We start from the raw sequence: 16,113 nt of genomic DNA on the forward strand, positions 1-16,113 counted from the left end.
AGATGGATGAGCTACAACTGCGGATCACCTCACGCTGTCTGGATTACTGTGTTATGATCATCACAGAGACTTGGCTGGACTCTTTTACCCCAGACACTGCGATTGAGCTAGCGGGCCACGCTACGTTCAGAGCGGACAGGAACAAAGAGTCCGGTAAGAAACGCGGGGGAGGTCTGCTAGTGTTTGTAAACAATAACTGCTGCACCAACAACACAGTTAAAGTCGTTCACTGCTGCCCAGACATAGAATACATGATGGTTCAGTGCAGACCCTTCTACTTGCCGAGAGAGCTCACAGCGATCACAATAATAGCAGTTTATGTGCCGCCGCAAGCTAATGCTAAGTCAGCCATGGAGCTACTCCAGCGCTCCATTAATAAACAGCTAACAACGCACCCGGACTGCGCTGTGATCGTGGCAGGAGATTTTAACCACGCAAACCTGTAATCTGTCCTGCCTGGATTCTTTAAAAACGTGAGCTTTCCGACGAGGGAAAACAACACACTAGACCAGGTCTACACCAACATCCCAGATGCTTACAAGGCCACCCCCCTGCCTCATCTCGGACTCTCTGATCATCTCTCTCTGTCCCTGATCCCTGCTTATAAATCTCTAATTCAAAGACAAAAACCATCTGAAAAATCAGTAAGAGTGTGGACCGCGGAAGCCACCATGGCCCTACAAGACTGATTTGATAACACAAATTGGAGTGTATTTGCAGAAGGATCAGACTTGGAGGGCCACACATCTGCCGTACTCTCATACATCAGCTTCTGTACTGAGAGCGTAACAACAACAAAGACTGTTAAAGTGTTCCCGAACCAGAAGCCATGGCTCAACAGTGAGGTGAGAGCCCTACTAAGAGCACGTGACAGCGCCTTCAAATCAGGAGACCAACAAGTCTACAAAGAGGCACGCCAATCTCTGGTTAAAGGCATAAAAGAAGCCAAGCGCAAATACAAACAGCGCATCGAGGAACACTTTAACACAAAGAACTCCAGAAACATGTGGCAGGGGATCAAGACACTCACTGGCTACAAAGACAGTTGCACACAAACCAACTCCCCAGACATCACCTTACCTGACACCCTAAACCATTTCTTCGCCCGCTTTGACCAAGAAAACAGGGACACCATCACCCATCCTGCCATTACAGAGAGGGACGACGCTCCCATCCAGCTGGAGCAGCACCAGGTCAGAGCCACACTGCGCAGAGTCAACGCGAGGAAAGCAGCTGGTCCTGACGGTGTAGCCGGTAGAGTGCTTAAAGCATGTGCAGACCAACTAGCAGAGGTTTTCACCACCATCTTCAACCTCTCACTGCTACAGTCTGTAGTACCATCCTGCCTTAAGTCAGCCACCATCGTTCCAGTGCCCAAGAAGAACACAGTGAGCTGCTTGAATGACTATCGTCCAGTTGCTTTAACACCCATAATTGCCAAATGTTTCGAACAGCTCATCATGTCACACATTAAAGCTGCCATCCCTGCAAACCTCGATCCACACCAGTTTGCATACAGGGCAAACAGGTCGACAGAGGAAGCCATAATAACAGCTCTGCACACAGCCCTCACACACCTGGACTGTAGTAACACCTATGTGAGAATGCTATTTGTGGACTTCAGCTCTGCCTTCAATACAGTTCAACCCCACAAACTGGTTAATAAACTAAGCAACTTAGGACTCAGCAGCTCACTGTGCAGCTGGATACTGGACTTCCTGAGCAACAGACCCCAGAACGTAAGAATGGGAGAGCACACCTCCTCCACCCTCATTCTGAATGTGGGTGTCCCACAGGGGTGTGTCCTCAGTCCCCTCTTATACTCACTTTTCACCCATGACTGTTCACCAATCCACACCAGTAACACCATTATAAAATTTGCTGATGACACCACTGTCATAGGACTGATCGACAACAACGATGATTCAGCCTACAGAGAGGAGGTTCAGCATCTGAAGCAATGGTGTGACGACGACAACCTGCATCTGAACACAGCCAAGACTAAGGAGATGGTAATCGACTTCAGAAGAACAAAGCGATCTGAGCACTCTACCCTCTACATTGATGGGGAGGAGGTAGAAAGGGTAGAAAGCTTTAAGTTCCTCGGAGTCCACATCTCGGCCGACCTTACCTGGTCCACAAACATCTCCCACCAGGTAGGGAAAGCACAACAAAGGCTGTACTTTCTCAGGAGACTACGTCAGGCCCAATTACCCCAAAGACTGCTAGTAAACTTCTACCGCTCCACCATTGAGAGCCTTCTGACTTACTGCTGCACACTCTGGTTCAACTGCTGCACTGCGGAGGACAAGAGGAAACTGCAGCGGGTGGTGAGGGCAGCAGAGCGGGCAATCGGCACTTCACTAACTCCCCTCAGAGACATCTATACTGGCAGACTTCAGCAGAAAGCCAGCATCATCATTAAAGACCCCTCGCACCCTGGACACTCACTTTTTCCCCCCCTTCCCTCTGGTAAACGCTACAGGTCCATCAGGTCGAAGACAAACAGACTCAACAGAAGTTTTTACCCACAGGCTGTCAAACATGCCCTACCTCCACCCTGATTGGAGGATAACTGCACTGCCAACACTCATGGACATTACACCTTATTTATAAATCGTATTTCTGTTTATACTTCAATGCAACCAACACCCTTACCACTTTAAACTGTATTTATTATAACATTATTTAGTATAGTTCCAACAGCCCCCCCCACTCAATGTGCAATATCATCCCCCCGCCACACACTCAATGTGCAATATCACTGATCACACTGCACCTCTCAATGCACCTGCTAGTTAGATGGCATGAATGTGTATGTATATAGATGTAAGCGTGTATGTGGAAATATGTGTGTGTATGCATGTACGGATGCAAATATGTATATATACATATATGTATGTATGTATGGGCGTGTATGTTTGCAGGTGTATGTATAACTTGTACATATCTTTCTTGTGTAAATGTAAATTTGTCATTGTGTAAATACTTACGCTATTGTGTACTTCACACACATGGAGAGATGCCAAACTGCCTTTCACTGTTCTTGTAACAGTGACAATAAAAAGCTATTCTATTCTATTCTATTTAATGTGCACGGTCACACAGCGTTTGCAAGCATTTACAATAAAAACACCTACTAACGTATGGTTACATTGTAACCGTGGTTCTCTAGGTGAGAGATTCTCTACTCTCTACATATTCTATTAGTGCAGGGAATGTGGAGATTTATTTAAGACACATTGGCTTTCCTGACCACACCCCACAGATATTGTATAAAACAGCTGTGGTGCCCTGAAGTCACTGCTTGTTTGATCGTGTCTCTGACCAGCCTTAAATCTTGAGAGGGAGTCTTGTTGTGATAGAGCACAAGAGACAGACTATTTGTACACTCCTTACGTCTTCCAAATGTAATAGGTGACTGTTTTAGACACCCTGAGAGCAGGTGGTTCAGCCTAATATTCCAAACACCACACTGCTTAAGAAAACAAACTATTTACAAATGTGTGTGTGTGTGTGTATATATATATATATATATATATATATATATCTACAGGGAGTGCAGAATTATTAGGCAAGTTGTATTTTTGAGGAATAATTTTATTATTGAACCCAAAAAACTCATTAATATCAAAGCTGAATGTTTTTGGAAGTAGTTTTTAGTTTGTTTTTAGTTTTAGCTATTTTAGGGGGATATCTGTGTGTGCAGGTGACTATTACTGTGCATAATTATTAGGCAACTTAACAAAAAAGAAATATATACCCATTTCAATTATTTATTTTTACCAGTGAAACCAATATAACATCTCCACATTCACAAATATACATTTCTGACATTCAAAAACAAAACAAAAACAAATCAGCGACCAATATAGCCACCTTTCTTTGCAAGGACACTCAAAAGCCTGCCATCCATGGATTCTGTCAGTGTTTTGATCTGTTCACCATCAACATTGCGTGCAGCAGCAACCACAGCCTCCCAGACACTGTTCAGAGAGGTGTACTGTTTTCCTTCCTTGTAAATCTCACATTTGATGATGGACCACAGGTTCTCAATGGGGTTCAGATCAGGTGAACAAGGAGGCCATGTCATTAGTTTTTCTTCTTTTATACCCTTTCTTGCCAGCCACGCTGTGGAGTACTTGGACGCGTGTGATGGAGCATTGTCCTGCATGAAAATCATGTTTTTCTTGAAGGATGCAGACTTCTTCCTGTACCACTGCTTGAAGAAGGTGTCTTCCAGAAACTGGCAGTAGGACTGGGAGTTGAGCTTGACTCCATCCTCAACCCGAAAAGGCCCCACAAGCTCATCTTTGATGATACCAGCCCAAACCAGTACTCCACCTCCACCTTGCTGGCGTCTGAGTCGGACTGGAGCTCTCTGCCCTTTACCAATCCAGCCACGGGCCCATCCATCTGGCCCATCAAGACTCACTCTCATTTCATCAGTCCATAAAACCTTAGAAAAATCAGTCTTGAGATATTTCTTGGCCCAGTCTTGACGTTTCAGCTTGTGTGTCTTGTTCAGTGGTGGTCATCTTTCAGCCTTTCTTACCTTGGCCATGTCTCTGAGTATTGCACACCTTGTGCTTTTGGGCACTCCAGTGATGTCGCAGCTCTGAAATATGGCCAAACTGGTGGCAAGTGGCATCTTGGCAGCGGCACGCTTGACTTTTCTCAGTTCATGGGCAGTTATTTTGCGCCTTGGTTTTTCCACACGCTTCTTGCCACCCTGTTGACTATTTTGAATGAAACGCTTGATTGTTCGATGATCACGCTTCAGAAGCTTTGCAATTTTAAGACTGCTGCATCCCTCTGCAAAATATCTCACTATTTTTGACTTTTCTGAGCATGTCAAGTCCTTCTTTTGACCCATTTTGCCAAAGGAAAGGAAGTTGCCTGATATTTATGCACACCTGATATAGGGTGTTGATGTCATTAGACCACACCCCTTCTCATTACAGAGATGCACATCACCTAATATGCTTAATTGGTAGTAGGCTTTCGAGCCTATACAGCTTGGAGTGAGACAACATGCATGAAGAGGATGATGTGGACAAAATACTCATTTGCCTAATAATTCTGCACTCCCTGTATACGGTGGTTAGCACTGTTGCCGCACAGCAAGAAGGTCCTGAGTTCGATTCCACCATCAGGTTGGGGTCTTTCTGTGTGGAGTTTGCTTGTTCTCCCCGTGTTTGCGTGGGTTCCCTCCGGGTACTCCGGCTTCCTCCCACCGTCCAAAGACATGCAGCTTGTGGGGATAGGTTAATTGGATAATTCAAATTGTCACTAGGTGTGAATGTGAGCGTGAATGGTTGTCTGTCCCTGTGTGTTGGCCCTGCGACAGACTGGCGACCTGTCCAGGGTGTACCCCGCCTCTCGCCCTATGACAGCTGGGATAGGCTCCAGCACCCCCCGCGACCCTGGAAAGGATAAGCGGAAGCGAATGGTGGATGGATGGATATATATATATATATATATATATATATATATATATATATATATATATATATATATATATATAGCAACCCAGTCAAGGCCCTGGCAGAGGTGCTTCTCCCATCTGTCAAAGAGGTCGTCAGGACATGGGGGCAAAACTGTAATGAAGTAGCGGCTATATTGAACCGGCAAGACACTCGACCAACCGTGGAGACAACGCCCAGTTGACTACTGTCGGAGTGCACCCACCACCTGCTCTCCAAATGGGGGGCTGGCTGCCACATTAAGACGGTAGGATCTGATGAACATGGACTCACATGACCACATTGTAGTCACACAGATTGCCAAGAGAGAAGCACCCTTCTATAAGGCTCATAAAGTGGTTACAGCTCAGGGTGGGCCCGTACTCTGGAAGGGAAGACTGTACATAAAACTGCACATCAGGGGTCTCCCACTACCCCAGGGTTAACCCTCCTATCAACCTTGGGGTCAATTTGACCCTATTCAATGTTTATCACTCAAAAAGTGATAATTAACTTTTTTTTTGCTTCATATTTCATGACTTTTCCTAATTTGATGAGGACAACTGATTAAACAACATTGTTATGCTATTTTTTCAAAAAGCTGTCCACATTTTTCATACGTCGGTGTTCCTCTGGGGTCATTTTAACCCGAAGTTGTTTTGGCTATGTAAAGCATGTCTGTCTCTGTGTGTGTGACCTAAAACCCTTACATCTGTAGGTGCAGAGTTGGTCCTTTGAAATTCATACATGAAAGGGGGTTGTCGAAAAATTTGATACTTCTTACGGTGTAGCTTGCAAGTTGTTCACGTCCAAGTATTGAAGGTGTGTGTATATAATCTATCCTCACACCTGCCGAATTATAACTGATATTTCTCATCCAGTGGTGGTGGCGAGAATTTTCCACAAGGACATTGACAGCTCATGCAAAATAAGGGAGGAGCAAACTTATAAAAGCTTCCATGACAGCCTTCTATCTAAATATGTAAATACTAATAAGGTTTTGGCACAACCCTTAAAAATGAAAGTGACATATAGGAGAATGTGTCAGAGATGGGATTGTGTTGAGTAGGACACAAATTTTTTGAGAAATTCTCATCTGATGAGGATGAGAATGTTGACCCTCCTGTTGCCTCTCAACCACCAGTACACACAATCCCTTCCAAAAATGATAATATGGTCCCTTTCCCAACTCCAAATGTATTATCTCTGTCCTGTCTTTGTTTATTGTACATAGATATAGTTAGTAGTAGTACTTTTTTATCACTTAATTTTACCTAAATTTAGCGAGTTATTATTTATTTGTAATTTCTAGTTTTATTTCTCATGGAGATATATATTTTTTATATTCTTATAAATGCAGCATGGGGGGGGGGGCGTTGGGTGAATATACTGTGTATATTGTTGTACTGACAATAAAGACCTTGAATCTTAAATCTTGGATCTTGGCCTGCTCATTTTGGCAGGAGTTTACAAGTCAAAAGGTGACGCAACAGCAAGCCTTTGGAATGCTGACACTGGAAGGGCAGTATTTCCAGCCACCATGTCGCTAAAAGCCTTCCAGTGCTTGACATGTCTGAAGAATTGCATGGGCATAATATCACATGTGATAATTTTTTCACGTCTTGTGCCTTGGGTGAGGAATTGCTCAAAAGGAAGGTTACCGTATTGGGAAGAGTGAGAAAGGACAAGCCCGAGCTTCTTTCTAAACTTGTTATTGTGAAGAACAGGAAGGTAACATCTTCAGTGTTTTTCTTCACTGAAAAAGCAATTCTAGTCTCCTATTGCCCCAAGAAAAGGAAAAATGTCCTGCTGCTCAGCACAATGCACAAACATGCTGCCATGAGCACCAGGGGAGAATGGTCTCCCCTGGTGCTCCACCATTGTCTCCCACAAATGGTGCTGAACTATAATGAGACAAAGGGAGCGGTGGGCAACCTGGACAAGGTCACAGCCACATACATCGGCCGACAAATGACTGCCCGTTGGCCCCTTGTCAACTTCATCCACATCATTGATGTGAGTGCATATAATGCATTTGTTATATGGTGTGAAATTAACAAGGACTGGAACAGGGGAAAACTGAGTCAAAGGAGGATTCTCCTGCAGCAGCTTGGTAAGGCTTTGGTGAAACCTCATTGAGAGAAGAGGTTGCCTTCCAAGAGCATCAACAGCTGCTGCAGCTATTGCAGCTATGGTGAGGGACATACAGACAAAGACAAACAGCCCAGTTTCTCCAATTGTACAAACCACAGGCAGGAAACGTGGCAGGTGCCAGGTTTATCCCACCAGAATGATTGTAAGACTAGCGTGACCTCTGCATAATGCATTTGTTATATGCGAGAAATATGTTTGCAAGAAGGATGCACACACTCTCTGCACATCCTGTGTACAGGAGTGCAGACAAAACACTTGACAGCTCAGGAGGGCTGGAGAAATTCTCACCGGCTGCTGATGAGGTTTAATGTCTTCATATAGCAGGGACCCACCTAACGCATCACCTCACGGCACAGTGAGCAATACACTGGTAAGGAGTCACAGCCAACTGACAACAGACTTTAGAAAGCACTGATCTTGTAAGATTAACTCACTGGGCTCTCTCTGCAGATTGGAAAGGAACTCTCATTTGCCCTCCAGCGAGCCCTGTGAGTTCACGAACCACAAGCAATTCTCTTAAAGAACTATCAATTCCCCTCACTAAAGGAGTGTCATTCCACATACATATGGAATATGTAATGGAATGGAGAGAGGGTTTCGATGCAGTAGAAAACTGTTTTTAAACAGCGTTACATTATCACAGAAATGCTTTAATCAGAGGTTTTCATCATCCTTAGGCTACTGTTTCCAGTTACTCTAGTTTCATAGAGTTTAGTTTCTAGTTTCATGTTCAAGGTTTGGTTTGGGTTTCTCTAGTTTGTTTTATGGAACATTTTCTCAGCACAGTAAAGTTGCCTTCCTCAGTTCATCGCTCTGCATGTCGTGAGTCCTGCATTTGGGTCCTAGTGCCTGCCATACAGCAAATCTGTGACACATGAACAGTTCACTTCTTGTGTTCCAAGTAAACCTTTCCTAGACACAGTCGGATGTTTGTTCAAGACAAAAGCTGTAATTATATTTCATAGTGTTCTTCTGACTTTTGTGTTTTAGGCAATGTTTCATTTCCTGTTCGCTGACACAGAATGTTTTTAATGTTTTTGCTTTGGTTTATTTGGTGACCTAACAGATAAGGATACTGCAGCACCTCCTGGTGGATGTTAGAAATACACGCATGACCACAAAGGCAGATTAAGAAATGAGAAAAATGAAAACATGAATAGAATAATTCTTGTACAATTTTTCACATTTTTTTAAAAAGTATTTTTTAAGAGTAACCATTAGATTTCATATGTTTGATTTTACCAGTGTGGTCACTTGGTGCAAATAGTAAAAATTAAAATAAAATGGCATTCCTAAAGCATTTTTTGGGTTTCATGACAATTCCATAGATAAATGAGTATTTAAGAATAATAAGAATAAGAATATTCTTACTAACTATTCTTACTAACTATCAGTGCAGGCGATTCTAGACAGTGACATAGTAATGTGCAATCGAATAAAGGGAGTAGCACCGTATGATGGGGGGATGAAACAAATATATAATATTCAATAGGGTACTGTTGGATAATATTGCACGGTCTGAAAAGGAACAGAATAACATAGGTAATAGTCTCAGGAAAATCACCTACAGAGTGAGGAAGAGTTATACAGTCTTATTGCCACCGGCACAAAGGATTTACTGTGGCAGTCAGTTCTGCATTTTGGGGCAATGAGTCTTTTGCTGCGTTTGCTCCGATGGTCCATCATGGGGGCGTGCATGGGGTGACAGGGGTTGTCCATGATAGAAAGAAGCTTTTTTAGCATTCTCCTCTCAGACACCTCCTCCAGGTTCTCAAGTCTGACACCCAGGACACTCCAACACCGATAGAACATGGTCAGCATTTTTCTACCAACATTGAAGGACCTGAGTCGCCTCAGTAGGAAAAGCCGACTCTGCCCTTTTTTGAAGATAGCATTGGTGGGTTAACCCATCTGAGAATTTCTGCAGATGACATGACTGAGACTTGTACCTGAAGTCAGATGTGTAGAGGGTGAAGAGGAAGGGTGATAGCAATGTCCCCTGTGGCGCCCCTGTGCTGCTCAGGATGTTATCTGAGCGGCAGCTCTTCAGTCGGACATACTGTGGTCGACTTGTTAAATAGTCCATAATCCAACCTACCAGTGTGGCGTCCACCTGCATTTCCATGAGCTTATTCCCCAGCAGTGATAGTCTGATCGTGTTAAAAGCACTAGAGAAGTCAAAGAACATGACCCTCACAGTGCTCCCAACAATGTCCAGATGAGAATAAGCCTGGTCCAGCAGGTAGATGATGGCATCCTCCACGCCAATACGAGGTTGATAAGCAAACTGCAGGGGGTCCAGCCAGGGCTCCACGAGCAGACACAGATGTTTCAGGATGAGCCTCTCTAGCGTCTTCATGACATGTGAGGTCAGAGCCACTGGCCTGTAGTCAGCGAGGGTCAATGGGTTGATCTTTTTAGGGACAGGAACCAGACAGGATGTCTTCCAGAGTGATGGGACTCTCTGCATTTCCAGACTCATGTTGAAGATCCGTAGTAGAACTCCAGACAGCTGGGAAGCACAGCACCTGAGGGCCCTGGGACTGACACCATCAGGGCCAGCAGCTTTGCTGGAGTGGAGTCTGCCCAATTCTCTTTTGATGTCATCTGCTGAGAGGGACAGGGTGAGACAGTGTGAGGGGGCAGGTGAGGGGGGAGGAGAAAGGAGAAGATGGGAAGAGCTGGGTGTGGAGACAGGAGAGGCAGGGCAGTCAAACCTATTGAAGTGCAGATTTAGGTTGTTAGCACTTCCGAGGTCCCCATCCCAACACCTCTCTTTTGTCTCAGGCCAGTGATGGCCCGCATTCCATTCCACACCTCCCTGGTGTTGTTTTCCTGCAGTTTGTTTTCCAGCCTCCTCCTGTAGGACTCTTTACCCTCTGCAATCTTGGCTTTCAGCTCCTTCTGCACCAGTTTCAGCTGATCTCTGTCACCGTTTCTGAAAGCTCTTTTTTTTCTTGTTCAGGGTTGGTTTGATGTCTTTGGTAACCCAGGGCTTATTGTTGGGGAAGCACAGAATGTTTTTTTGGGGAACCACAGTGTCAACACAGAAGTTGATATAGTCTGTAACACAGCCTGTCAGATTGTCAATATTGTCCTGATGAGAATCACAAAGAACATCCCAGTCCGTTGACTCGAAGCATCCCTGCAGAGTCTCTTCCGACTCCCTTGTCCATGTTGTAATAGTTTTTATGGCTGCAGGTTGTCTCTGGACGGCAGGTCTGTAAAGGGGCTGGAGGTAGACCAGGTTGTGATCAGCCCTGCCCAGAGGAGGGAGAGGGCTGGAGGTGTATGCCTCAGTAGCACTGGCATAAAACAGGTCCAGTGTTTTATTGTCTCTTGTTTTGCAGTCCACATACTGCTTGAATGTAGGTAGAACATTGGAGAGGTTCGTGTGGTTAAAATCGCCCGTTATAGCCACAAACGCAGAGGGACTACGATTTAGTAGGTCCGCTGTCGCAGAGCTGATGACATCATATGTCTGCGCCGCGTTGGCGTCAGGGGCGATGTAAACAATGACGATAATGGCGAGAGAAAACTCCCGCGGTAAATACCGACTGGTAACAGTTCAATGTATTTGTTACACACAGCCATCCTCATCTTAACGTGACTGGGGGAATACCAGTGGTTGTTGACATAAAGAGCGAGTCCTCCTCCCCTCTTCTTCTCGCTGCTGCCTGGGTCCCTGTCCGCTCTCACACACGTAAATCCGTTTATATCCACCACCTGGTCCGGGATGTTTTTGTGCAGTCATGTCTCCGTGAAACACATAACACTGTATTCTCGGAAAACTTTCTCTGTCCTTGTTAGCATCACGATCTCCTCCATCTTATTAACCAGCGATCTGACATTGCCAGTCACTACAGACGGGAGAGCAGGACGGAATCTTTTCCTCCTCAGTCTTCGTGTTTTCCCGGCTCTGCAGCCGCGGTAGATCCTCTTGATCGCCGCAGGGATCTCATGCTGAACACCGGCATGGCTATGCTGTCTTAGTCCCAGCAGCTGGTCCCGGCTATAAACAAAGGGGCAGCGTGGCGTCGTGGTCATCTCAGTAGTTTTACAAAGAGTTTCTAGTCCAAACACGGATAAAAATTTCTCGACAACACAAGAAGAAGTATAAACCAAAAAACTAACTAAGTAGACAAAAAGAAATAAATAAGAGGAAAGGAAAGAAAGGGGAAAGTAATTTTCGACTGTAGAGAGCATGCTAGACAGGCTGCCATCCGAGACGGCGCTGGAAGTTTGAATTTAGCTGTACTGTCAGTATTTCTTTCTTCTATCTTTTCAGAAAAGTGTTATAAACCATTATGTGGTGATCTAATGTCCTGCTTTTTCTTTTAAGTGTAATTATGTGACCAGTTACAGTTTTTCTATAAGTCCTTTTTCCATGGCAGCTCAGTGCAGAGTTGTTGTGTAATCATTGTTTACCTTGTGTTCATAGTATTTTCCTGTAAATAACTATGTTGATGGCCGCTGTTTTGTTCTTATTGTGTAAATTTTGCTTTCCCATGAGTCCAAATCTGTACACTGTAAACTCTAATATTGTATTTAATTAAAAATATGAAGTAGACTGAAGTGAATTCTCAGTTTAAGTAAGTTACCAGTACTTTTTATTCAAAAAGCTGATCAACTCAGTTTATTTGAGTTGTCTTAAATGAGAAAAACTAAGTAAACTGGAAATTTTGCTTCTCAGTGCAGAGGGATAAAACAATGGTTTTATTAGGATTTTTTTGCTTAAGTATTTTTAATCATATGTAGGCATGAAAAAATGAATAAAAATCCTGATTGAGGTTGTCATAATTCATGCATTCATTCATTCAACAATAATTACAACTAGAAAGCGAAAATTTCAGAAGAAATTTTATGTGTGCCTATGCCGCTGCTAATCACTGTAGTTGCCATTCATACGGCTACAGACAGCAAAACTCAGAAGAGCAGCCATTCTCCACCATGAACTATGGTAAAAACAAACACCGCTCACGCTTCACAGATGACAGCTTACAGTTTTGTGTAAAGATGAAGTTACTTCGTACAGCGCCGATTTGCAGACGCTGTGCACACAGGTTCATGAGCAGAAGTCCCATTGTACCACGGCAGACCCGACAATGTTTGCATGAACACGCTTTGAAGCATTACATTATAGACCACTTTTCACACATGCATTCACTTTTTGTTTTTTGTTATTTCTACACAGTGTTCTGAATTATGAACAATGGTCTACAGCCAATCTTGTGTATTATTATACAAACTTTGGTTGTGAGATTCAGATAACTATTTAATAAAAGCTAAATATTTTATATGAGAGTAAGAAAGAAAAGTATATCTTTATGTCCACCTTTCTCTGTTAATGCCCTACCTGGCCCCCTGGCAAAAGCTTTGCTAGATCCGCCCCTGCACAGTTACCAGCTGTCAGCTACACAAAAAAAGGAGCTTGGTGTTTACAGGGAGTGCAGAATTATTAGGCAAATGAGTATTTTGTCCACATCATCCTCTTCATGCATGTTGTCTTACTCCAAGCTGTATAGGCTTGAAAGCCTACTACCAATTAAGCATATTAGGTGATGTGCATCTCTGTAATGAGAAGGGGTGTGGTCTAATGACATCAACACCCTATATCAGGTGTGCATAATTATTAGGCAACTTCCTTTCCTTTGGCAAAATGGGTCAAAAGAAGGACTTGACAGGCTCAGAAAAGTCAAAAATAGTGAGATATCTTGCAGAGGGATGCAGCAGTCTTAAAATTGCAAAGCTTCTGAAGCGTGATCATCGAACAATCAAGCGTTTCATTCAAAATAGTCAACAGGGTCGCAAGAAGCGTGTGGAAAAACCAAGGCGCAAAATAACTGCCCATGAACTGAGAAAAGTCAAGCGTGCAGCTGCCAAGATGCCACTTGCCACCAGTTTGGCCATATTTCAGAGCTGCAACATCACTGGAGTGCCCAAAAGCACAAGGTGTGCCATACTCAGAGACACGGCCAAGGTAAGAAAGGCTGAAAGACGACCACCACTGAACAAGACACACAAGCTGAAACGTCAAGACTGGGCCAAGAAATATCTCAAGACTGATTATTCTAAGGTTTTATGGACTGATGAAATGAGAGTGAGTCTTGATGGGCCAGATGGATGGGCCCGTGGCTGGATTGGTAAAGGGCAGAGAGCTCCAGTCCGACTCAGACGCCAGCAAGGTGGAGGTGGAGTACTGGTTTGGGCTGGTATCATCAAAGATGAGCTTGTGGGGCCTTTTCGGGTTGAGGATGGAGTCAAGCTCAACTCCCAGTCCTACTGCCAGTTTCTGGAAGACACCTTCTTCAAGCAGTGGTACAGGAAGAAGTCTGCATCCTTCAAGAAAAACATGATTTTCATGCAGGACAATGCTCCATCACACGCGTCCAAGTACTCCACAGCGTGGCTGGCAAGAAAGGGTATAAAAGAAGAAAAACTAATGACATGGCCTCCTTGTTCACCTGATCTGAACCCCATTGAGAACCTGTGGTCCATCATCAAATGTGAGATTTACAAGGAGGGAAAACAGTACACCTCTCTGAACAGTGTCTGGGAGGCTGTGGTTGCTGCTGCACGCAATGTTGATGGTGAACAGATCAAAACACTGACAGAATCCATGGATGGCAGGCTTTTGAGTGTCCTTGCAAAGAAAGGTGGCTATATTGGTCGCTGATTTGTTTTTGTTTTGTTTTTGAATGTCAGAAATGTATATTTGTGAATGTGGAGATGTTATATTGGTTTCACTGGTAAAAATAAATAATTGAAATGGGTATATATTTGTTTTTTGTTAAGTTGCCTAATAATTATGCACAGTAATAGTCACCTGCACACACAGATATCCCCCTAAAATAGCTAAAACTAAACACAAACTAAAAACTACTTCCGAAAACATTCAGCTTTGATATTAATGTGTTTTTTGGGTTCATTGAGAACATGGTTGTTGTTCAATAATAAAATTATTCCTCAAAAATACAACTTGCCTAATAATTCTGCACTCCCTGTATGAGAGTAAGAAAGAAAAGTATATCTTTGTGTCCACCTTTCTCTGTTAATGCCCTACCTGGCCCCCTGGCAAAAGCTTTGCTAGATCCGCCCCTGCACAGTTACCAGCTGTCAGCTAAATAAAAAAAGGAGCTTGGTGTTTATTTCTCTCAGAAACAGTTCATAACTTCCCTTCAACTCATTCATGTCACCTAAAAAAAAGGTAAACCTGTTTCTCCATCACCAGTTCAGCTCTGATGATTCAGTAAGGTCATCTCCTGGTTTCGACCAGCCGCTTCTACAGCTGTGGCTCCAGCAAACATCAGCTGATACTAGAAATTAAAATCAAATGAATTCTAACAACAGCTGATCAAGCTTAAACGTGCTGCTGTTGTTTAGCGCGATAAACAAACAAGAGAGAAAAGCCGATCATTGATCAGTTTCATGACTGAAGTTTGAACAGGCGAGAGAATGACAGGGGAGGCTGTCATAAAGTTCAACATCAGTAACTTAGCGCGCACACAGCTGTATAGAAACTCCATCGTGCTAGCTACCACGCAGTACGAGTTATTATAACTGATTGTAAAAAGTCAGCACAACGAAAATAAACTACACCTAAACTCGGTTTATATCTGACCCAAATAGAGTGCAGGTCATAACTTCTTACCTGAAATTCAGTTCACCTCACGCTCCGACCGGCAGCCGCCTGCTTCTCCTGCCTTCGGTTTCCCTGATCCACGATCTACCACCGGTCGATTGGCGGTCGCCTCGCCGCCTCGTTCCCCGCATGTTCTTTCTGACACACACCGGTGGATAGCTGCCCTCGGTTGTAGCTCCGCGTCAGCGACTACCAAACAACTCAGTTATTTTTTCCACATCGACCAGCATCTGGACAATCCACCGCCTTTCACTGTTTGTACCGTTACTAAAAAAAAACCCTCATCGGCTCATAAAAACGAAAAATAAGTCCAGCTATGACCCTGAGTCAAAAAGACAGCCAGCTCGGGTTAGCTAGCTACCTGTCTAGCTCTTTGCAGGCACCGAAAACATCAGAGCTAATATGGGATGTCTTGGTAACACGAGCAGATATTTGAAGTTTACATCTGGCCAATCCACCACCTTTCACTGTTTATACCGTTACTAAAATGAATAAATAAATAAATCATCGGTCCATATAAACGAAAAATAAGTCCAGCTAAAACACATACTGTCGGCGAGCGACCGGGTGCTGACACGAGTTTCACCCGCCTCAATATAAGCCAAGCCTGGGTGCTTTTTCACGAAGGGTCGCTAGCGGTGCTAGCTAACTATGCTAGCGGCGCTAGCTAGCTAGCCGGCTATCAGCAACACATAAGAGAACTGCTGCTAAATAAACTACACCTAAACTCGGTTTATATCTGACCCAAATAGAGTGCAGGTCATAACTTCTTACCTGAAATTCAGTTCACCTCACGCTCCTGCCTTCGCTTTCCCTGATCCACGATTGACCTCCGCGTTAGCAAACACCGGT

The sequence above is a fragment of the Oreochromis niloticus genome, linkage group LG13, assembly GCF_001858045.2.
Source record: "Oreochromis niloticus isolate F11D_XX linkage group LG13, O_niloticus_UMD_NMBU, whole genome shotgun sequence".
Classification (NCBI taxonomy): Eukaryota; Metazoa; Chordata; class Actinopteri; order Cichliformes; family Cichlidae; genus Oreochromis; species Oreochromis niloticus.